Here is a 24,702-nt window from a genome sequence, read left to right as displayed (position 1 = left end):
TTTCGCAAATTAGCCAAGAGGCACAAAACGCGAAGTAAAACAAACTAAGTCAATCAAATCTTGTTTTCCCCACGCCTACGCCCCTATCGACCGTGTGGCAGCATCCCTCCGAACACCACCCTTGAACTAGATCCGAACCACTATGTGCCTCCATCGGATACAGGGCTTTGACAGACTTGTCAAAATTATTGGGGGAGCTCTGATCACTGAAATAAATTAATGAATGACTCACTCCCTCCCTTTTTTAAGTTTTGGCCTCAGTGTTCGGAATCACGTAAGAGCCCATGAATTCCATAAAAATATTAAAATTTTAATTTACAGTTCGAATGCAAAATTCCAATTGTTCACGAATGGATATGTCACAAGTTTCGTCAACCATAATAGCAAAATATTCCCGACTTTTAATATCTGCTACCACGGAGCGCAAAACAGATCTCCCTAATATATCAACGATCTCGTTTTGAATGTCATGTGAGAGCCATTTGTAGCCCGAACGTCCCATCCACTCTCCTAGTTCATGCACATCTTCTGTTGAAACTCTTTTTAGTAAAAATGTTAACAATACTCATAATTATATACTTAGTATATAGTAATAAGTCATGTGTTTTGCTGTATCTGGTCATAGCCCCCCCAAAGTTGATGGTCTAGAACAGTGGTTTCCAACTTCAAAAGGTCCGAGGGCCAAAATTATATCCAGCAGTTGATAGGCGGGCCGCATTTTTTTTTGGGGGGGGGGGATTAAAAATTACAAAAATTGTACTGAACTGAAAATGTAGTATTTTCGCATGACCTAAATTTCTAAAATGAGGCAATTAAACAATGGAATTACAAATCAAAATTGTATAATTACAATTTATTTCACAAAAACCCAATACTTATTGATGAATCGAAATAAATTAAAGAGACACCATACAAATAAGAATCCTTCATAGTAAGTGTTCAATGTGAAAATTGAGCCTGATCTGCTTCTTTTATTAAAGTTGTATTTGAATTTCTGTATTTGAAAGTCTCAGAAGGTGAAGCAGTGAAGAATCTGCCAGTCTGCTTCTGTAGCGGTTCTTGATGAACTTCATTGAAGAAAAAACACTTTCACACGTGTATGTGCTGCCGAACATCTATGTCATTCTTTGCCCAAAACTACGAAGGTTTGGAAAGCATTCCTTTGAAAGGTATTTGAAAAACTTTGGCCCCTTTTCTTGCCTAGTTTGAAGGAACACATCGCCTTGCAAATCACGCAATTCAACATTTCGATGTTTGCAGAAACTTTAACAATCAGTCACAGTACAATCCGATTTGGAACACTGGAAATCTCTTCGTACTTCGTGCATAGTAAAACAGATCTCTATAGCGCCTCTCTGCATTTTGTTTCTGAACACAAAGAGTGAAGCCTTCGCGGAAGCAGGCGAGTTCATTCCACATAGCGAAGGGATGGAATGCATGGTGTGAAGAGAAAGTTACGTCACTTTAGATTCTTCTAATTATCATTATTGACTGCAAAATCAATTCTACCTGTGATATTGTCTTTCTTCACAGAGCATCCGTTCGTTCAGTAAAAAAATAACGTATTTTAATAAAAATGAATAAAATTAATGTATTTTGCAAACTGGCTTCGCAGGCCGCAGAAAAAGACAACGGGGGCCGCATGCGGCCCGCGGGCCGCCAGTTGGAAACCCCTGGTCTAGAACATTTCAATTGTGTATTTAAAGTTAAGTTCATGTGGCACAATTCAGAGTAAACCTTACAAGAGAAGCAAAATAATATATTAAATCCAGTAGAGAGGCAGCACTTCGTTCCTACGCGTCAGCAAAAATTTGATGCGACTGGTGTTATGTTACATCCGGTCGTAGCGGGCCACGAGCGGTTTTATTGTTGAGTCAGCAAAACGTGTCTGATCACGTTGAAGACATCGGAAGCGGTGGGGGAGGGGGTCAATGGGTTTGTCACGTTGTTTCTTGATGTATGCTAACCTAACACGTGCATATGTTTGTGTGTGTATGTGTGTGTGTGGAGGAAATGCGCGCGCAACCATTGCGTATGATGGAAAGACATGAAGAAATGATTTAAAGATGGCGCCGAAGGTGCTGTACCCCCGAAAGCTTATCGGCTAAGGTTATTGCTCTGTAAAACAAGAGGCGTCGAGGGTTCGATTCCTGGTAGAGTCAATATTGATTGATTGATAGATTGAGTTAGTTTTTTTTTAAGTCCGTTTTATGCACGGCAAAACTAATCAGGATTGGAGCTACAGTTGAAAAGTGGTGATTCAGACCACTATGTGCCTCCACCGAGTATCGAACCTGGGACCCTTTGATTACAAGGCGACGATGTCAATATTGAATGGTCTCGATTAGCCTGTGTGTAAATAAAGGCAACAAAATGGTTGAGTTCGAAAATCGAGTTGGGTTAGTGGTTAATGTTGTCACCTGGCAATGAAGAGGTCGCGGGTTCGATTCTCTAGGTAGTTAAATTAGGCAAATTGTTTAGTCCCGCCATTATAGGTCCCCGATTAGTCCATCTGTGCATAAATAGTGTTTGAATAAAATCAATATGGCGGCCTTGGGTTAGTGGTTATTGTTGTCGCCTGGTAATGAAGAGGTCGCGGGTTCGATTTTCTAGGTAGTTAAATGAAACCAATTGTTTTGTCCCGCCATTATAGGTCCCGATTAGTCCATCTGTGCATAAATAGTATTTCAATAAAATCAAAATGGCGGCCGAGTTTTGTGTTTAGCGGCGGCGACCGGGGCGGCGCGGCGCGGGGGGTGTTTTTTATTCCGCGAGATGTTTTAACCAAGTGGTTGAGGGTTCGATTCCCAATGTTGGTGAAAATTGGATATTCAATTGTATTTGTTTAAAAGTTCCGTTTAGCTTTTTGTGCACAAAGAGAAAATGAACTAATTGGAAATGGGATGTTTATGCTGTAATGAAAAGGTCCCCGGGTCCGATTCACAATGTGAAATTGGCTGATAATGATGTTGTTTTTAAAATAAAAAAAAAGAAGTGTGAATAAATTAGAATCTGTTGTTTTGCCGTGTGGGGCCCCAGTAACGATTATCTTAAATGCATAAAGAGTAGGTAAAATAAGCAAGATGGCCGTCACTATTGTTTTGTGATCAAAGAGGAGTCACAGGTTCGATTCAATCAAAGGAGGCAACATTCTATGTTTCAATTCCATGTAAAAGTCTAAAGTTATGTTTCGATTAACCTCAATGCATAAAGAGGAATTAAACAAAAACAAGCCAAATGGCGACAGATGTGATAAAAGAAAAGTTGAATTAGTTTTTTTATAGTGACAAGAAAAAATAGCGAATCACTGTTAGAAATAGAATGAAAATAAAGATACTTGCCTTTGCGTGTCCAGCGCTGTGCAGAAAAGCTCTCATGCTTTATCTCCGACAAGTCCACAATACACAATTTTTTTTTATTGTATAGTTAATTATTAACGTTGTTATTAACACAGATTCTTACCAGTGTGAAGAAAAGCTCTCATGCTTTATCTCCGACAAGTCCACAATACACACTTTTTCATTATATAGTTAATTATTAATGTTGTTATTAACACCGATTTTTACCAGTGTGAAGAAAAGCTCTCATGCTTTATCTTCGACAAGTCCACAATACACATTTTTTCATTATATAGTTAATTATTAATGTTGTTATTAACGATTGTTACCAGTAAAAATATAAACCATGAGGATTTTTAAAGGGGTGATAAATGAAAAAAAAGCCAAGACATATATTTTATCCCTGTTTATTACCAATATTTACAAAATTCAAAAGAGCCGCACACACACACATACATATGTAAAATGTTTATATTGTGTCACCAGTTTATCAGCATGTTATTTAACAAGTTTTTATTCTTCAAGTTTGTTCACTCACCCACATAAGGAATTGTATCACTATCATATCCATTTTCTGCTGCAACCACTGAATTAAAATGTTTCACTATTTTTTCCACAAGCATGTTCTCGCAAAAAAGAAACACTTCTATGGAAAGTATTTTTCCGTCGATGTTTTGTATAGACAAAGGCTCAGGTTTTGTACATCCATGTAGATGGGAAAGCACAAACTTCTCCTTATTACATGCATGGACAGGGGAAATATCTGTGCAACCGAAACATTGTTCGCGAAGGTCGAGAATGCAAGATTCCACACAGTTTCCAAAATATGATTTCAGATACGGCGACACTGTTTCACACATAACTTTCGCATGCTCGATGCACACAAATATCTTCATAAAGTTCCGCCACGAACTTTCTGCGATGAACACTATCTCCAGGGAACCGTAAGCTGGTTTTTTCCTTATAATGATCTGACGACGATTGTACAGTGTGGTTATCAGCAATTCATGTTGCTCACTTAGTGGGTAGGAAACACGAGGCTGCTCACCTGGAATAGCGATGTAATTGTCGATTACTGGAAACAATTCCTGAAGAGCGTGCCACTCCTGCAACTGTAGTTCAACACCGGCCGCCCCGCTTCTGTGTAGCCTGACCACAGGTTGGAAATCCAGATGAGAGGAAAGTCCGATTGAGATAACCTTTGTTTTCGAAGCATTCAAATAGTAGACGTGATCAAATAATATCGACTGGCGTATAAGACTAGTTACTTGTTTTTGTTCTTCAGGTAAATGCTGATCGCTCTCTTTCTGAAGAACCCCCTTGAAATTAGTGTACGGTTGAAATCTTTTTTTCAGCGGCATCGAAATAGAGGATTCCATGATTAAGAACTGCGAGATACTGCATGTCGCAGCGTGCAGATATACATTTGAAGAAATGCGTGGTTGTGTTTTCGAGATGCATGCGCGCGTAGCAAACCAAGCATGTGCTGGACAAAAAAGGTGGAGGGGGCGGGGCGTTACAAAGATCAATGATGAGAGAAAAATCAGCAGAATATCATAAACGTCATATTGAGGAAATATTGGATAACAAATATTAATTAATTTAATTAAAGCATCAACCGCATTGTCGATCTGAAATTAGGTTTATAGACAGGGGGCAAAATGGAAAATATCGACGATGTTCTAGTATTGGATTGTTTCTGTATTTCCATCGGTATAATCCTCCACCACATTTGAAGCATACTGTTTTATCCTCTTTTTGAATGTAAAATAATCCTGCTTCGGACAGAGCTTCTACAAACGGGAATTCTTTTGATTGCCAGTTTCTGAAAGAGGACAATCTAGCATTGAAAGATCCCATCTCTGGATATTGCGTCATTGTTCTGTAAAGACACAAAACAAGATAAAGATTATAAGTAAGCTGTTGTAAACTGTAACGCTACAAAATTATTAATATACTATTAGGACTATATGTAACTTGTATAAAATTTCAAACAGTATTTACTGTCAATATTTTCTAGTATACGTACCGAGTATTATAAATTTAATTTACGAGTCAGCAAATAAGTTGTTATAATATTGTCGTTTTTTTTCGGTACTGGGAATAAAATTTGAAATTTATGCATGGGTTTGTTTACCAGAGGCTCTATGGAATAAATACAGAAAACAGTAATGCCCACAGTACACAGACCCGTAACTTTGTATCTGATGAGTGTTGTACGTATATAATTTAGAGTTACTTTCCAAAAATCGCAAATGGTTATGCACATGTGGAGGTTTTCCGTAACTATCAAAAAATTCCCCCCGGGAGTTACTGTCTATGTAAATTGCTACCCAGTGTTTCCCGGGGCTATCTTTGGGGTCTGTATTTACAATCAACGCTGCTGGTAGTTCCACATGTACAGGTAATTCATTAGCTGCGAAAACCCCAACATGATGATTGTCAAAGGCTCTATTTGATATGAACCCGTGAAGCAAATTTAAAGTCGACAGCATTGCTGGACACTAAATAGTAATATTGTGCAACTCACCTTGTTATACAATTAATCCAGATGAATATCTCTTTGATTATTAATTTCCATGAGAGCGTCAAATTCAGAGTAGATGACACAAGTCACAGTAGATTCCAAAGCCGATTTGAAGTGGACTTCCAAGCTAACAGCCCCTTGCCGTTGAAGACTGCAGTGGGATATGGCACTTGCAGCTGCGTCTGGTGTTATATCGAAAACAAGTAATGCGTATCCCTGGGGGTATTCCTCACGCGATATATTGTTTCCTTCATCCATATAGTGTATCCCTGTTCCAGAGAATAATGTGTGATATGCTGTTATGTACTTGTTGTTTTCAAAGTCTGGTTGAAGTGGTTTGCCGGGAATTTGGACTCCATCAACATATAAAGTAAAGAAGTTGTAATTGAAATGTTGAAAATTGAATGGGTTTGTAGACAGAGTGCCGTTGAATGCATCGTTGGTAACAAACCCCACAACTAATCGTTTCGGAAGACGTCCAAGTATCACATTGTCAATTGTTTTTGAAACAATATCTTTTGGAATAGTTACAGCTTTAAGTTGTACTCTTGTTAGAGGGTATTTTGCTGTATGTTTTTGCAATATGCGATTGTAACTAAGTTTGATGGATGAACTGACCGATACTTTTCTCACATATAGTGTAGCATCCAGAATTTCCACTTTGCCTTCACTGTCATCTACTCCCATCAAGCAGAAAGTGTTTTTCGAAGGAATCAGTTTTATTCGCATTTCCACTCCATTGATCAAAAATTTCTCTTGATTGAAAATATCAGAATGCAAGTAACCAAACATATCAAATGTTTTACTCTGTTTTGTTAGTTGGTTACGTTTTGTAAAGCCTTTGTTGTCTTCCGAAACGTTATCAAAAGCGCCTGCTGTATCCTTGTACCACAATGCACTTTGGAGATGAGATGATTTTGCAGATATGTCATAGTTCAGTGCTTTTTCAAAATAAGACCTGTATGGGTGCATGTGAGATGGAAACGAGATGAGTTTGTTATTTAAGTAGATTTGTACTTCGCTGAACATTGCATTGAGAAAATCATTGACAGGCCCAATTGTTTTATCTGTGGGTAGCAATAACTGACCATTCGCTTTTACAATTCTGGCATCTATATTCAACATTGTGTGTGCTAAATCCATATAATCATCACCATGTCCAGGTATTACAAACTCGGTGGGAGCATTATCTGCCAGAGAACTAACAGGTTTGTATCCGATGGTGTGGTGTTCTAAGATGCTTGTCTGAGTAGGTTTTACCGAGAAAATATCCAATTCACTTTTAAAACACTCACATGATTTCTCCCTAATTAGCGCCATATCTAATCAAAAATATCTGATGTTATTTGAATTTTTTTACGGTTGCGTTTGGTTGTTTTCTTGGTGTTTGTATTGGCACTGGATCTCTTCTTTCTCTGAGCAGTCCTTCCAGTTCGCTGTCCCGAAGCAGAGTGATTCCTTTTGAAATGTTTATGCCCCTGATAACCTGAACCAATCATTTCCTTTAGCTTTGTTTCAGCTTTTCTTTTAAGATTTGATCTGGCATCCGAAATTCTGGATTGTAGTGACTGTTTTAGGGGTGTTTTGTGTACAACATCACCTAACACATTTACCCCTGTTTTTAACATTTCTTTCCCTACAGCTTTCGCTCCTTTCTTGATAAGAGGCAAAGCTGAGCGAAAAAGTCCTCCAAGAAAACTTCCAACGCCATGTCCTTTTTGATAGGCAGCACCGTAATATATGTTACCCACACCAGATCCAGCTTGTTGATGGTAGTATTGAAAATATGGGTCATTCATAATCAGAGCTTTTCACCACAACATCTAAAATGAAGTTTCAAACACACTAGTCCGAAGGAGAATGGGATGTGTGCACCAGTGCTATCCCTTAAGTCAATTTCTATTTGTTCGAAATTATGTTTCTGCACTGGGATGTAATGTGGTGAATCGAAAATTTGCACACCATCACTTCCAAAAGTATGTTCCATAGGATTAATGTTTATAATACGTAATAGAGGGGCGATAGCATCCCCCACCATATGTGATTCCACAATATCTGTGTAAATATACATCTGGGAAGGAATCTCTCTCACAACATTTGGAGGCGAGCGTCCAATTTTTACTTCTGATAAATCATCGATCGGTTTAAAACCTAATATCCGTGCCAGTTGAGGTGACAATTGTACATTTATGTTTCTCTGCTTGGTAGATATATCAACAGTCACATGTTTGTACGCAGGATGATTTCGGAGACTAAATTTTAATGTTTCAGAATATTTATTGATTTCTGCAACAATACTGTTTATAGATGCGTAATAGCCTTCGGATATTCGAAGTTCGTTCCATTTGACATCATCCATAGATTTATATTGAATATAGTTGTTAAATCTTGTAATGTTTAGTATTGAATAAGGATAATGCACTTCTACCAATGCCATCTCCCATTTGTTGGTGTCCAACTCCACACGGTTCTGAAGCTTTGTGGTGTAATTAGTTAGAGTATTACTTGGGAAATATTTCATGGAACTGTTACTAGGCAAAGTAATGTAGAAAGCGTTTGCTTTTCTCATGATGTGTTATAAAGGTTATTTGTACCACTGATGAGAATATCTACCAAAATGTATGCCTCTCTCTCTCTCTCTTTTTGACTCCAAAAACGATGCGCTAATCCAACTGTCAAATAATCTGGAGTAACCTTTCCAATGAACTAACAACTTTTTACTGGCTCCTTTACCTTTGGTCGCAAGGATTTTATCAATTTCATGCATATCCGGTAAGCGGACCAGTTGCAACTCTTCCGTATAAAATGTTCCATCGATTTTATGTCCTTGTAGATCTTTTAATTCATACACTTGAGGAGTTCTTTTCAAAATACGTTCCACCACAAATATTTCTCTTGTCCAATTTTCCATGTAACCTTTGTCAAAGCGTTTTTTGGTTTTTGTTATTCTCACTGTATAGCCTATTTTGAATGGCATCTTCAATGACAATAGTGGAGATGAATCAGATTTGAGTTTTTTGTCATACATATTGTGCCATACTTTCAAAACCTTCTCAGGAGTAACATCTGCTGTGGCATTTTAATACTCGAGTGAATTTTATGATTATAAGCTTTCAAAAGCTTTGGGAGTACATTAACATAGCAGCTGGTTCTTTGCTTAGTAAAATACTTCCACATGCGTTCCTTTAAAGTTCTGTTGAATCTTTCAACAATACTAGCTTTAATATCAGGATTCTTTGTTGTAAAATAAATTACATTTTGTTTTTTGAGATATTCCTGCACAATACTGTTGGTAAACTCACGCCCTTTGTCAGTTTGTAATTTCAAAGGTTTTCTTTTGCTTTGTTTGAAAATTAGCTGGAAAGCCTTTTTTATACATACACCAGTTTTATTTTTTACAGGGACAGCCCAAGCATGCCTACTAAAAATATCGATAACTGTGAGTATATATCTGTACCCTTTGTTGTGATTCCGCAAACTCTGCATGTCATTCAAGTCAGCCTGCCATTGGTCATCAATATTATGCACAAAATAAAAGTTTCTCGGAAATCGACGCTTTACAGGTCTATGCAAAGTGTATGCAGTTTGCTTTGTCAACCAATGTTTGATTGTTGACAATGGTATGGATTTTTTTACAGCTTTCCATAGTGTTGAAGCTGTAGAATAGGATGCTGGATGAGATGGATTGTACCAGATATTCTCTAATATTTTTTCGCTCATGGTTTCTATCTTGACCAAACTGGAACAGTACGTTTACGTTTGTGCCCTGGAAATGATGATACAAAAGAAATTGTTTCTTTTTCTTCTTCTTCTTCTTCTTCTTCTTCTTCTTCTTCTGCTTCTGTTAATTATTGAGCCTCTTCTTGGTTAGCTCCGGACAGCGGAATATGGCGTCCGGGGTTGCCAAAAACAATCTGTTGAATAAACTCCTGTCTCCGGGGGTTTCCAATATATTCTTGAAGAATATTAGATAACGCCAGAGCTCTATTGAACAGTTGCCACCCAACAGGATTGCTTGTTTTTCGTGGTCGAATTATATCCGATACTAGATCGACAATATTTGAGCCTTCAATTTTATTATTGTTAATAAAAACTGCCCCATATTTATCCCAATCAATATTACTATTATGTAAAAGACGTTCATACAACAGTTCGGCTTTTCTACGATACATGCTAGGTGTAGCAGGTAGAATTTCTTCTTTCATATCAGTCAACTTCTCAGTAGATTCTGTAATCGGTAGCGACACAGGTTCTCTTTGTTTTCGAGTAATAGACAGAAATTTTTGGAGCACAATGCTGTAACGATTCCATTTTTCATCATCCGAAAGACCTTTGAGATTCAAAATTACTTGCATATCCTGATCCAATTGCGATAAGGATGTAGACGGTGCAGACATAACAGGATGTCTTATGTTATCCATAAATTCTTGAGGTATTATAACCATTTTTTTGGCATGCTCCATGTTCAGATTTTTTTTTCACTTAAATAAACTTGATAACACACCTCCTATTAAAGGGGCTAATAACGCAGGTAGAAATCCTCCGTTTTGCACTAGTATCTGTTTCTTCTGTTTTGTAGAGTGTCCTTTGGCAGAGAGATTACGTATCACCTTCTTGTACCGGCTCAATCTTGTTTTCTGAGGTGTTGAAAGAGGAACATTCCCTTTTAGAACATTGTAACAACACTCACAGATTGAATTAACTAAGGAAGAATCAGCAGCTTGTAATATCGCTGTGCGAAGAGCTGGTTTAGCATCCGACAAAACTTGGAGCACTTTAGCGTGTTTCACTCTTGGAGCCATGATGACAGAATAAACGACTAGTGATTATGCTTGCTTTTATTATAGGAATATATACATTATTGATATCATCGTCGGGAAATATCCGCGACCGAAAACGTACTTCTTCCGGAGTGTTCTGCTTCAGATCAAACAGCAAATATCCATGGGGTTCAGCGGTGGCATTGTAATATGCATCTTTTATAAAATTTGGATTCTCCGGGTATACTTGTCTAGATAAATAATTAATTTGGGCTCTGTCTCTTGGATTTTTGAAGCATACAATATAATGACTGTTTAAAGATATATCTCTATTCCCTTTTCCCTGATGGAATAGATTTTGAGTGATAAAGAAAAGACTAATATCACGATGATGACACCCTTTTGTGAATAAATCTGTGACTCTTTGATCGCATTCCCTCATCTGATCATCGATAATAATAAGATGAGGTCCAGAATTTGGCACAAATTGGTCAATATTAGGCATTCCTTCCCGAAATTGTACAAAACCAGGGAAATCATTGTATGCAGATTGCCATTCCCCGTAGCACACCAAAATATTGTTGAATTTTACATTTACCATTTGGAGTAAACACTGGAGAAAATGCTTCACAAAATATGTCTTTCCGCATCCTGATGGACCAGACAATATTGCAGAGAACGGGGTGCTTCCACAAGCACTCCATTTTTCAAACTGTGAAGAATGTTTTAAATTACATATAATATAAAAGTCGAATGTTATGAATATTTTTCTAGTTGTTAGATTTTACTGATATGTTGTATCTTCAAATTACATATATATATTATATTGTATTGTATTATATATATATATATATATATATATACTTCATCAATAAATAAATATGTGTGTGTGTCTGTATATATATATATACACACACACACACACATACAAACAATTTTCTTATAGTACAAAATTCACTTTACAACAGCACAAAAAAATGCCAGGTAGCATTACCACTGTACGCATGCGCGCTTGTAAACCCCGCCTACATATTCCGAGCATCAGCGTTGTGTTAGATAGCTCTCCATTGTTTCAACAACGATAAACAGCTTGGTGGTCCAGATCAAATTGGTTCTGGAATCTACTGTGACGTGTACCGTCTACTTTGAAGTATAAAAAGGTGAGTTGCACAATATTACTATTTAGTGTCCAGCAATGCTGTCGACTTTAAATTTGCTTCACGGGTTCATATCAAATAGAGCCTTTGACAATCATCATGTTGGGGTTTTCGCAGCTAATGAATTACCTGTACATGTGGAACTACCAGCAGCGTTGATTGTAAATACAGACCCCAAAGATAGCCCCGGGAAGCACTGGGTAGCAATTTACATAGACAGTAACTCCCGGGGGGAATTTTTTGATAGTTACGGAAAACCTCCACATGTGCATAACCATTTGCGATTTTTGGAAAGTAACTCTAAATTATATACGTACAACACTCATCAGATACAAAGTTACGGGTCTGTGTACTGTGGGCATTACTGTTTTCTGTATTTATTCCATAGAGCCTCTGGTAAACAAACCCATGCATAAATTTCAAATTTTATTCCCAGTACCGAAAAAAAACGACAATATTATAACAACTTATTTGCTGACTCGTAAATTAAATTTATAATACTCGGTACGTATACTAGAAAATATTGACAGTAAATACTGTTTGAAATTTTATACAAGTTACATATAGTCCTAATAGTATATTAATAATTTTGTAGCGTTACAGTTTACAACAGCTTACTTATAATCTTTATCTTGTTTTGTGTCTTTACAGAACAATGACGCAATATCCAGAGATGGGATCTTTCAATGCTAGATTGTCCTCTTTCAGAAACTGGCAATCAAAAGAATTCCCGTTTGTAGAAGCTCTGTCCGAAGCAGGATTATTTTACATTCAAAAAGAGGATAAAACAGTATGCTTCAAATGTGGTGGAGGATTATACCGATGGAAATACAGAAACAATCCAATACTAGAACATCGTCGATATTTTCCATTTTGCCCCCTGTCTATAAACCTAATTTCAGATCGACAATGCGGTTGATGCTTTAATTAAATTAATTAATATTTGTTATCCAATATTTCCTCAATATGACGTTTATGATATTCTGCTGATTTTTCTCTCATCATTGATCTTTGTAACGCCCCGCCCCCTCCACCTTTTTTGTCCAGCACATGCTTGGTTTGCTACGCGCGCATGCATCTCGAAAACACAACCACGCATTTCTTCAAATGTATATCTGCACGCTGCGACATGCAGTATCTCGCAGTTCTTAATCATGGAATCCTCTATTTCGATGCCGCTGAAAAAAAGATTTCAACCGTACACTAATTTCAAGGGGGTTCTTCAGAAAGAGAGCGATCAGCATTTACCTGAAGAACAAAAACAAGTAACTAGTCTTATACGCCAGTCGATATTATTTGATCACGTCTACTATTTGAATGCTTCGAAAACAAAGGTTATCTCAATCGGACTTTCCTCTCATCTGGATTTCCAACCTGTGGTCAGGCTACACAGAAGCGGGGCGGCCGGTGTTGAACTACAGTTGCAGGAGTGGCACGCTCTTCAGGAATTGTTTCCAGTAATCGACAATTACATCGCTATTCCAGGTGAGCAGCCTCGTGTTTCCTACCCACTAAGTGAGCAACATGAATTGCTGATAACCACACTGTACAATCGTCGTCAGATCATTATAAGGAAAAAACCAGCTTACGGTTCCCTGGAGATAGTGTTCATCGCAGAAAGTTCGTGGCGGAACTTTATGAAGATATTTGTGTGCATCGAGCATGCGAAAGTTATGTGTGAAACAGTGTCGCCGTATCTGAAATCATATTTTGGAAACTGTGTGGAATCTTGCATTCTCGACCTTCGCGAACAATGTTTCGGTTGCACAGATATTTCCCCTGTCCATGCATGTAATAAGGAGAAGTTTGTGCTTTCCCATCTACATGGATGTACAAAACCTGAGCCTTTGTCTATACAAAACATCGACGGAAAAATACTTTCCATAGAAGTGTTTCTTTTTTGCGAGAACATGCTTGTGGAAAAAATAGTGAAACATTTTAATTCAGTGGTTGCAGCAGAAAATGGATATGATAGTGATACAATTCCTTATGTGGGTGAGTGAACAAACTTGAAGAATAAAAACTTGTTAAATAACATGCTGATAAACTGGTGACACAATATAAACATTTTACATATGTATGTGTGTGTGTGCGGCTCTTTTGAATTTTGTAAATATTGGTAATAAACAGGGATAAAATATATGTCTTGGCTTTTTTTTCATTTATCACCCCTTTAAAAATCCTCATGGTTTATATTTTTACTGGTAACAATCGTTAATAACAACATTAATAATTAACTATATAATGAAAAAATGTGTATTGTGGACTTGTCGAAGATAAAGCATGAGAGCTTTTCTTCACACTGGTAAAAATCGGTGTTAATAACAACATTAATAATTAACTATATAATGAAAAAGTGTGTATTGTGGACTTGTCGGAGATAAAGCATGAGAGCTTTTCTTCACACTGGTAAGAATCTGTGTTAATAACAACGTTAATAATTAACTATACAATAAAAAAAAATTGTGTATTGTGGACTTGTCGGAGATAAAGCATGAGAGCTTTTCTGCACAGCGCTGGACACGCAAAGGCAAGTATCTTTATTTTCATTCTATTTCTAACAGTGATTCGCTATTTTTTCTTGTCACTATAAAAAAACTAATTCAACTTTTCTTTTATCACATCTGTCGCCATTTGGCTTGTTTTTGTTTAATTCCTCTTTATGCATTGAGGTTAATCGAAACATAACTTTAGACTTTTACATGGAATTGAAACATAGAATGTTGCCTCCTTTGATTGAATCGAACCTGTGACTCCTCTTTGATCACAAAACAATAGTGACGGCCATCTTGCTTATTTTACCTACTCTTTATGCATTTAAGATAATCGTTACTGGGGCCCCACACGGCAAAACAACAGATTCTAATTTATTCACACTTCTTTTTTTTTATTTTAAAAACAACATCATTATCAGCCAATTTCACATTGTGAATCGGACCCGGGGACCTTTTCATTACAGCATAAACATCCCATTTCCAATTAGTTCATTTTCTCTTTGTGCACAAAAAGCTAAACGGAACTTTTAAACAAATACAATTGAATATCCAATTTTCACCAACATTGGGAATCGAACCCTCAACCACTTGGTTAAAACATCTCGCGGAATAAAAAACACCCCCCGCGCCGCGCCGCCCCGGTCGCCGCCGCTAAACACAAAACTCGGCCGCCATTTTGATTTTATTGAAATACTATTTATGCACAGATGGACTAATCGGGACCTATAATGGCGGGACAAAACAATTGGTTTCATTTAACTACCTAGAAAATCGAACCCGCGACCTCTTCATTACCAGGCGACAACAATAACCACTAACCCAAGGCCGCCATATTGATTTTATTCAAACACTATTTATGCACAGATGGACTAATCGGGGACCTATAATGGCGGGACTAAACAATTTGCCTAATTTAACTACCTAGAGAATCGAATCCGCGACCTCTTCATTGCCAGGTGACAACATTAACCACTAACCCAACTCGATTTTCGAACTCAACCATTTTGTTGCCTTTATTTACACACAGGCTAATCGAGACCATTCAATATTGACATCGTCGCCTTGTAATCAAAGGGTCCCAGGTTCGATACTCGGTGGAGGCACATAGTGGTCCGAATCACCACTTTTCAACTGTAGCTCCAATCCTGATTAGTTTTGCCGTGCATAAAACGGACTTAAAAAAAAACTAACTCAATCTATCAATCAATCAATATTGACTCTGCCAGGAATCGAACCCCCGACGCCTCTTGTTTTACAGAGCAATAACCTTAGCCGCTAAGCTTTCGGGGGTACAGCACCTTCGGCGCCATCTTTAAATCATTTCTTCATGTCTTTCCATCATACGCAATGGTTGCGCGCGCATTTCCTCCACACACACACATACACACACAAACATATGCACGTGTTAGGTTAGCATACATCAAGAAACAACGTGACAAACCCATTGACCCCCTCCCCCAACGCTTCCGATGTCTTCAACGTGATCAGACACGTTCTGCTGACTCAACAATAAAACCGCTCGTGGCCCGCTACGACCGGATGTAACATAACACCAGTCGCATCAAATTTTTGCTGACGCGTAGGAACGAAGTGCTGCCTCTCTACTACTAATCCTCTTAAGCAAAATTATTTGGGGGGCTCTGCCCCCACATCGTTAACATTGGGGGGCCGAGCCCCCCCCCCAGGCCCCATGAAGTCGGCGCCTATGATCGGATACATGGCTATTTGTTTTTAAAAGAGTTGGATTTATTGTTGAGAAGAATTAATTGAAGATACTGTTGCATAAGACATAATAAGTATATTGAAAAGAACATCTAGAGTTAAGTAAGTAAGTATTAAATAAACAAATACAGTGACGTGGGGCGATGTCGATACTTGGGATAACAATCAGTGGCGTGCGCAAGGGAGGTTGGTGTGAGTCATAATCCCCCTCCGCGCTTTAGGGCTCAGTATTCTTAAAAATATGGGGCAAGGGAGGTACAGGCAGAAATCTTCCCTTTCCCTTCGGGCGGTTGTCTATACCTGGATCTGGTAAGGCGGAAGAAGAGCCAGCTAAGGTATTTAGCCTTGCCAGCTGATCACATTGAGGGACGAGAAGCGCGTGGAAAGAAATGTTGCATATGAACATAGGCTTCAAGATAATAAATATTGTGATTTGAAAATAATTAGAGACGTGATTGATTGATCTATCTCTGCTAGACTAGCTACTCCTCAGTGCACGTCACTGAACAAATACGCACAATAAACGTTTCTGTAACAGTAACACTTAAAGTATATTATTCATAAGGTTACAATTTTTCGTCATTAAAACCGTACATGTTTCTTATTAGAGCGCCAAAATTCCATCTCTCCCTGGAGAGAAGTCTTATCTTGAGCAGCCCCTGCATAGTACGTAGTCGCGATAAAGGTAATTGTTGCGAATCAGATGGCAATGCAATGTTCATCTTATTTAGAATCTTCACCCCATATTTACATAAGACACCTCACTCCCCCTTCCCTGATCAAATGACCTCCCCCTCTCTTGCATGTAAATGACGATACTGAGATAGGTGTTTGACACTCATATTTTATTCGAGTCTACAAGTGAAATGGTTTGAAGAGTTGAACAGACAGAGATTTGGATATTCTGGGCGTCAACAAATACAATACTTTGACCCTCTGTGAATATTGTAGTGTCGGAAAATGAAAGTCGCCCAACGTGGGGCTCGAACCCACGACCCTGAGATTAAGAGTCTCATGCTCTACCGACTTTTTTTTTTTTTTTTTTTTTAAAGGAAAGCCCCTATGCGGAAGCTTCCCCCATCACACTTCATTCACCCATATCATTTCATTCATATTTCAATTTCAAGACTTTTCAGGACAGACAATCACAAACATCCAAGGCCGAGCCGGGAATCGAACCCGGGACCCCTAGCGTAGTAGCGCGATGTGCTAACCACTCCGCCACAGGGGCCGCCCACCGACTGAGCTAGCCGGGCTTGCACCTACACTATGGCAAAAGTTGGTCATACCTCTACATAGCATTGTGGCAGAAGTAAACGGATATTCTTGAGCTAATGTGTGATAATTTTTCTACAGGTGATTAGATTAAATTAGATAGACACATTCAATTTTAAGACTCAACGAACCCTAGACCGTTAGGTTAAAAGCCTAAAGATCTATCGACCGAGCTATCCGGGCGCATAACATCCCTTCGGTTGCAATATTCGGTCGACTTCATAAATTTCATGAAAACACTTCAGACAGACAGCCATCAAAGGACGATTCTACTTACTCACTTTTACAAACAAAAATGGCAACCAAATTATTTTTTAGAAAAGTATCCACAAAGATTTTACACAACAAACCTTTGAGATTCGAAGCTGAACAATTTACATAAATACCCACTACGATACTTTTGGTAGCATTACAGGACGAGGTGGCCGAGTGGTTAAGGCGTTGGACTGCTAATCCAATGGGCTCTGCCCGCGTGGGTTCGAATCCCATCCTCGTCGTTACAAATTTTCTTCTCACTATCAAGGATATTATTGATTTCTTATAGTAAAGAATTCCCGCTTCGTGGCCATCTCGTTCAAGTGTCCTGCAGGGAGAGCTTAACAACTTTTAATCTGAGATCTCGGCCAGTGTATGGGAGCGGTGTGAGGCAATTGGGGAGCAACGAATGAGTAGCGTAACCCGGTTTTGTAAAACATACAACAAAGAGTGGAATTTCGTTGCGCTGACCACAACTAACCTCTAAAGTGATGCCAAGGCAGCTCGAGTTGTTGTTGAGTTAGTGTTTTAAGTCCACTTTATGCACAGTAAGGCTAATCGGGACTGGACCTACAGTTTAAAGTGGGATCCGAATCACTTGTGCCTCCACCGGGTATCGAACCCGGGACCCCTTGATTACAAGGCGACGACGTTACCACTGCGCCATCTGGGAGGCCGCCAAGGCAGCTCGAGTGTAGGCGAATCTTAGCAATGTGGATGAAAATAGGAGGTGAGAGAATCGGGCCTGTGTGCCATTTTGTGGAAGCTCTTATGATCTGTGGAAGCCCCGCGTTCGTGCTTTCCTGGACAAGTTGTTTGGTAACTTTGATTTTAGTTTACGATATCGTCCACCCGCAAACGCCGAAGTTTAACCGGTTTTACCCTGCAAGTAGAACTTATTCTTATCTTTTTCTCAGCCGGACCCTGTGGTCGAGTGGCAATCTGCCTGCAGATCGTGCAGGTATCAGTTCGTACCGCGCTCCGCTCTTCGCGTGAGTTGGTTTGAGTTGGTGTTTTAAGTCCACTTTATGCACAGTAAGGCTAATTGGGACTGGACCTACAGTTTAAAGTGGGATCCGAACCACTTGTGCCTCCACCGGGTATCGAACCCGGGACCCCTTGATTACAAGGCAATGAAGCTACCACTGCGCCATGGGGAAGGCCCTGCTCTTCGCGTGAGAAGGCTTAGTGATCGAACTGTCCGAGTTAGCTAGGGCCGTATACGGTTTGCTAGTGTTGTGTTAGTTCTTTTTCCTTCCGAGTGCAAGCGAGGTTTTGACTACAATTACCGTGCGCCAGTGAAGATACGATGAAATAGTTCACGATGAATACACAAAGAGAAAACACCTTGAAATTTGTTTTCCGTGAGGTCAAAACGCGACCTACGTCATTGGATTTTCATCGATGGTTTCATGATGTCTACCAAGTGCCTACGAACCAAGTGCTCAGTTTTGAAATAGATTACTTTCGTAAGTGTTTGTACGTGAAATTTGCGACAAAAGTGGTAGGAGAAAGGTTACTAAATGATTTTGGTGCTGAGGTAATCTACAGTGACGTAGATGGTGATCATAAAGTTGAAGTAGAATGGGCCCACCAGCGGCATGTAATCGTCAGAATCCATGTAGTCCCAATTGAATTAAGTGCAGAAGTGATAAGTCGTGTCATGAGGTCTTATGGGGAAGTGTTAAAAATTGAAGACGAGACATACTCTGCAGATCACATTTACCCTACTCGAACTGGACGTGTCTTGATTAAAATGATACTACGTAAACCCATACCCTCATATGTAACAATGAATGGAGACTCTTATTGGGTAACATACCCTGGGCAGGTGCGTACGTGCCTCGCGTGTTCGGGGGAGGATCATGTAGTTGCTCAGTGCCCTAAGCGTCGATCCTCAGGGAATCAGCCCCGCAGGGGTCCGGTTAATATACCCGTTGACAATGTACCGATGGTATATGAACCAACTGTGCTACCCGTACGGACTAAACCAAGAGATTCAGCTCCGTTAGTTGCAGTCCCAGCGTCAGGAGATAGCAATGGAGGGAACACGGATAGCCCCAGAATCACCGACGAGGAGACAGGTACCAGACAGGAAGTTAGTGAGAAGAATGCACCAACAGAAAGGGAAGAGATGGAGCAGCCAACATTGACCATTTCAGAGGAGATGCATCACATACCGCCGCCCCCACCCCCAAGTGCTTTGTTCGCGGAGGCAGAATTCCCCGTAGTTACCTCTCCTAGGAAATCACGGTCAAGATCTGTATCAAGGTTACGGTCAGTGGCGGAAGAGTCCATGGTGCTACGTAGAAAGAAGAAGAAAAATAATGAATGCGTAAGTTCCACAAAAGTTCATAACGAATTTAGAGTAGAACCTGGTACCCCAAAACAAGATGTTTCAAAGGGTAGTTTAACAAGTCATTCAGGAAATGTAATTAAAGAGAAACCTTCGACGAGTAACAAACTTACCCCAGATTTATTTAGTGGAAAGCATAGTTAATGCATTCTGGGCAGAAATTAGAGTTTAGTAATGTTGAAGAATGTAAGCAAGGTTAGTTTTCTTTTGTGGACAGTTCTAATCAGGCAAACATTTACCTCCCTTCATTAGGTAGTTTGTGTAAGGAGAAATGTTGGTTTATGTTTTGAGATGAGAATGATTTACGGGTGTAGTGCGGGACAGAAATTAGTTTACTTTCCTAATGCATACAGTGAAATGTTACATATTACATGATAGTGAGTTACAAGATGAATATCGATATAATAACAGGTCGAAAAAATAGTGTAAATTGTGTCATGCACATGAACGATTATTATCATTCTGAAACCACTTAGAAAAAAATACTTACTTTAGTGTAATTGAGCACCAAAAATGCACATTTACGTGGTATTCTTATATTCAGTTTATTATAACTTCCTATTGTGCATGAATTACAGTACTCGTCTGTGTACCCTTAATATCAATGGGATCTTGACTCCAGTGAAATGCAAATTGCTTGTGGAATTTGTCCGAATTCACTCGATTGACATTTTATACTTGCAGGAAGTTTGTATTGTAGATTTTAACTTCTTGTATGGGTACGAGGCTATTGTCAACTTGGGGACAAGCGGAAGAGGGACGCAATTTTAATTAAAAGTGGTATAGAAATACAAAATGTAAAGAAATTAGTCGATGGGAGGGGAATTAGTTTTCAAAGTCAACACTATACTTTTGTTAATATCTACGCCCCTTCAGGACAGCAAAACAGATGGAAAAGGGAACAATTTTACCAGACTGACATAGTATACTTACTTCCAAATAATGATTCGTGTATAATCCTAGGTGGTGATTTTAATCAAGTTCTGCGATCATGTGATTGTGTAGGCAAGTTTCAAAATAGTTTAGCATTAACGACCTTAATCAGCGATTTACAGCTGAAGGATATCTGGACCGAAAAACGAAAGGACATAGTGTTTACCTATTTCAATAACATAGCAGGTTCTAGATTGGACAGATTCTATACACTTGGTCATACTATAAAATATGTGACGACAATAGATGCTTTGCCGGTACCTTTTTCAGATCATATAGCAATCAGAATGAGTATTAATCTACAAGAATCTAAATTAGTTTGGGATCCGTCCTATTGGAAAATGAACTCTGCCCTACTTCAACAGCCTAATGTTAATGATATGTTTGAAGAAAAATGGAAGTATTGGTGCCGGCAACAAAAACACTATACTGATTACAATACGTGGTGGGTAAAATACGTAAAACCTCGAATAAAATCCTATTTTCAATGGCTAGGGAAAGAGAGTGCACGTGACCGGAACTTAATGTTGAACTTCTATTACCAATGTTTACATGAGTTATGTATGCGACCTGACGTCACCGAACATTATCCACAGATACAAAAATACAAAGCACAAATCCTTACGTTGCAACGGCATCATTTGGAGGGTATCAAGATAAGAGCTACTCATGCGTCATCCTTGCAAGATGAACGAACCTCTTTATTTCACTATGTACAAACACAAAAACAAAAGAGAGCTCTTTTGATAAACAATATTGTCGATTCTGGCGGAGATACACATAGAACTCAACAAGGTATATCACAGGCGTTTTACACGTATTATAATAATTTGTATACTGGTAAAGAAGTAGATCAATTGGCTGCACAACAATTGCTCACCTCGGTAAATACATTTTTGACGGACGAAGACAGAACTTTGTTAGATAGTGAAGTCACCGTCGATGAGGTGTATGAAGCACTGCGTACTTGTAACGTTAAGCGCACTCCTGGGAACGATGGCATAGGCTACCAATTTTATATACGTTTTTTTGATATTATAAAACATGAATTGGTCAAGATAATACAAGATGCTTTTCGAAACAAATGCGTGCTTCAAAATGAAGGTATAATTGTACTGATTGCCAAAAAAACGCGTCCGAGTGCAGTGACTGACTTTAGGCCCATTACTTTACTAAACTGTGACTATAAGATTATGGCCAAAGTCTTGGCTAATAGACTGAAACCTATATTATCTTCCTTACTCAGTTCACAGCAAACATGTGTCAGTAAAACTCAAAATATATTTTCAACGGTGGCGGGTATACGTGATGTCATATCTTATTATGAAATGCAACAAACATCAGCTTGTGTCCTATCCTTTGATTTTACAAAAGCTTTTGACCTTGTAATTCACCAATATTTGTTTGAAGTACTTCGAGCCTATCGCTTCAGTGAAGCTTTTATATCTGTTTTGCAAAGTTTCTATAGAAAGGCAACCTCCCGTCTTCTTATCAATGGATTCGTGACTCCTGCAATACACGTGACGAGATCCATTCGCCAGGGGTGCCCCTTGAGTATGCTTCTCTTCGCTTTGACCTTGGACCCGCTACTCCGATATATTCAGTGCCGAGCCCCACCCGCAGCGAGTGCTTTCCTTGAAACGCAAGTGTTTACATTCGCAGACGATTTATCAGCTTGTGTAACAACAACGAACCAACTTCAAAATATACTAAATGCAATGTGTTTGTATTGTTCTGCCAGCGGAGCGGAGGTAAACATGACAAAATCAAAAGCTTTACCTGTTGGCACCTGGAAGCAAGAAAATCCGGACATAGGGATACAATATGTAAACGAACTCAAAATACTGGGCATTACTTTTCATACTACCGAATCCAGAATGCTGGATCTAAACTGGACGAAAATTGTAAGCGAAATCAGGTTACAGTGCTATCAAATGAGAGGCAGACAACTCAATTTAATTCAGCGTGTTTGGTTCCTACACACTTTTATTTTTAGTAAATTAAATTATGTCGCTCAAGTGTTGCCAATCACACAGCAATATCTCCGACAAATAAAGTCTGCTGTGGGATGGTTCATGTGGTACGGACATTTTTTTCGGGTACCTTTCCCGATCATGTGCCAAACACAAATGACAGGTGGTCTAGAACTATGGAATATTGAAAATAAATGTAAGTCGCTATTTTTAGCTAGAAATTATAAATTGTACTTAATCGAACAGTCGATTACATCAATGTGGTTGCGTATATTTACCGATACGTTGCCACCGCAAAATCCACCCAACTTGTCTCGACTAACAAAGCACCCTATGTATGTACGAATTTTTGTACAAGAATGGAGTTATGTGGAGTTTCCCATGGATTTGAAGGAGAATACTTTGTCCAAATATTTGTATGAACATTTTCAACGACAACTTATCTTGCAGCAGAGTCGAATAGAGAAAAAGTTTCCTAATGTTATTTGGTCAAATGTATGGCAAAATCTCCACAAGCCTTTCCTTGACACGGACATACGAAGTTTGTGGTATACCCTGGTGCATGATCTCGTTCCAACAAATGTTCGACTAAATGAAATAAAAAGATTACCAACAAATGAGTGTAGACAATGTTTAGAGGTGGATACAAATGAACATCGCCTCACTACATGTAAAGGAATTCCAGAAATTTAGGCCTTTCTCATTATGTGCCTTGCCAAAATATGTCGTATATCGCCAAAATGCTTTCAAGCAAAAATATGTATATTACCAGACTTCAAATATTTCCCTGTAAAGAAACAAAATGCTATTGTGTGGCTAATAGCACATACAATATACTATATATATAGCAAAAAGTTTGAACCAAATATCACAATATATACAATGTATCTTAAAAGATCTAGATGGAAACAATCAAAAAAACAAAATGTCAGATTGTCACAATTTTTTGGTAAATATCTGGATGTAGTGTAATTGTATGTATACATGTAGGAAAAAAATCCATTGATGTAAAAAGAATAGTGAAATAAAAAAAAAAAGTGGTTATTTCATCGCGCTGAAATGCTAGAGGTTCTTTGTTCGAATCCCTCTCGGGCATGATCCTTGTGTTTGTCCGAGCAATGAGAACCAACATGAATACAGTGAAAATTGACATGTGTGAAAGATTGTGAAAATGTGTGAATGACGGGTATACTGCAGATTAGAGAAATCCCGCTCGGGCTTGTTTGTTTGTGAATGTCCATTCATCAATTTCATCATTTTATCACTCATCCCCATCTTCGCAAATTAGCCAAGAGGCACAAAACGCGAAGTAAAACAAACTAAGTCAATCAAATCTTGTTTTCCCCACGCCTACGCCCCTATCGACAGTGTGGCAGCATCCCTCCGAACACCACCCTTGAACTAGATCCGAACCACTATGTGCCTCCATCGGATACAGGGCTTTGACAGACTTGTCAAAATTATTGGGGGAGCTCTGATCACTGAAATAAATTAATGAATGACTCACTCCCTCCCTTTTTTAAGTTTTGGCCTCAGTGTTCGGAATCACGTAAGAGCCCATGAATTCCATAAAAATATTAAAATTTTAATTTACAGTTCGAATGCAAAATTCCAATTGTTCACGAATGGATATGTCACAAGTTTCGTCAACCATAATAGCAAAATATTCCCGACTTTTAATATCTGCTACCACGGAGCGCAAAACAGATCTCTTTAATATATCAACGATCTCGTTTTGAATGTCATGTGAGAGCCATTTGTAGCCCGAACGTCCCATCCACTCTCCTAGTTCATGCACATCTTCTGTTGAAACTCTTTTTGGTAAAAATGTTAACAATACTCATAATTATATACTTAGTATATAGTAATAAGTCATGTGTTTTGCTGTATCTGGTCATAGCCCCCCCAAAG

At 38.7% G+C, this 24,702-nt stretch overlaps 1 non-coding gene across 1 annotated transcript; it reads left to right on the top strand.

Annotated features, from left to right (window-relative positions):
- Window positions 1-17,689: 17,689 nt before the first annotated feature.
- On the top strand, window positions 17,690-17,771 carry TRNAS-GCU (transfer RNA serine (anticodon GCU)). Its single transcript has one exon. It is a non-coding gene; the product is annotated as a tRNA-Ser (tRNA).
- Window positions 17,772-24,702: the final 6,931 nt, after the last annotated feature.

Source organism: Lepisma saccharinum, chromosome 2 (genome assembly GCF_977018435.1).
Source record: "Lepisma saccharinum chromosome 2, izLepSacc3.1, whole genome shotgun sequence".
Classification (NCBI taxonomy): domain Eukaryota; kingdom Metazoa; phylum Arthropoda; class Insecta; order Zygentoma; family Lepismatidae; genus Lepisma; species Lepisma saccharinum.
The sequence above is the reverse complement of the archived record's forward strand: the minus strand, read 5'-3'. Positions and strand labels throughout refer to the sequence as shown.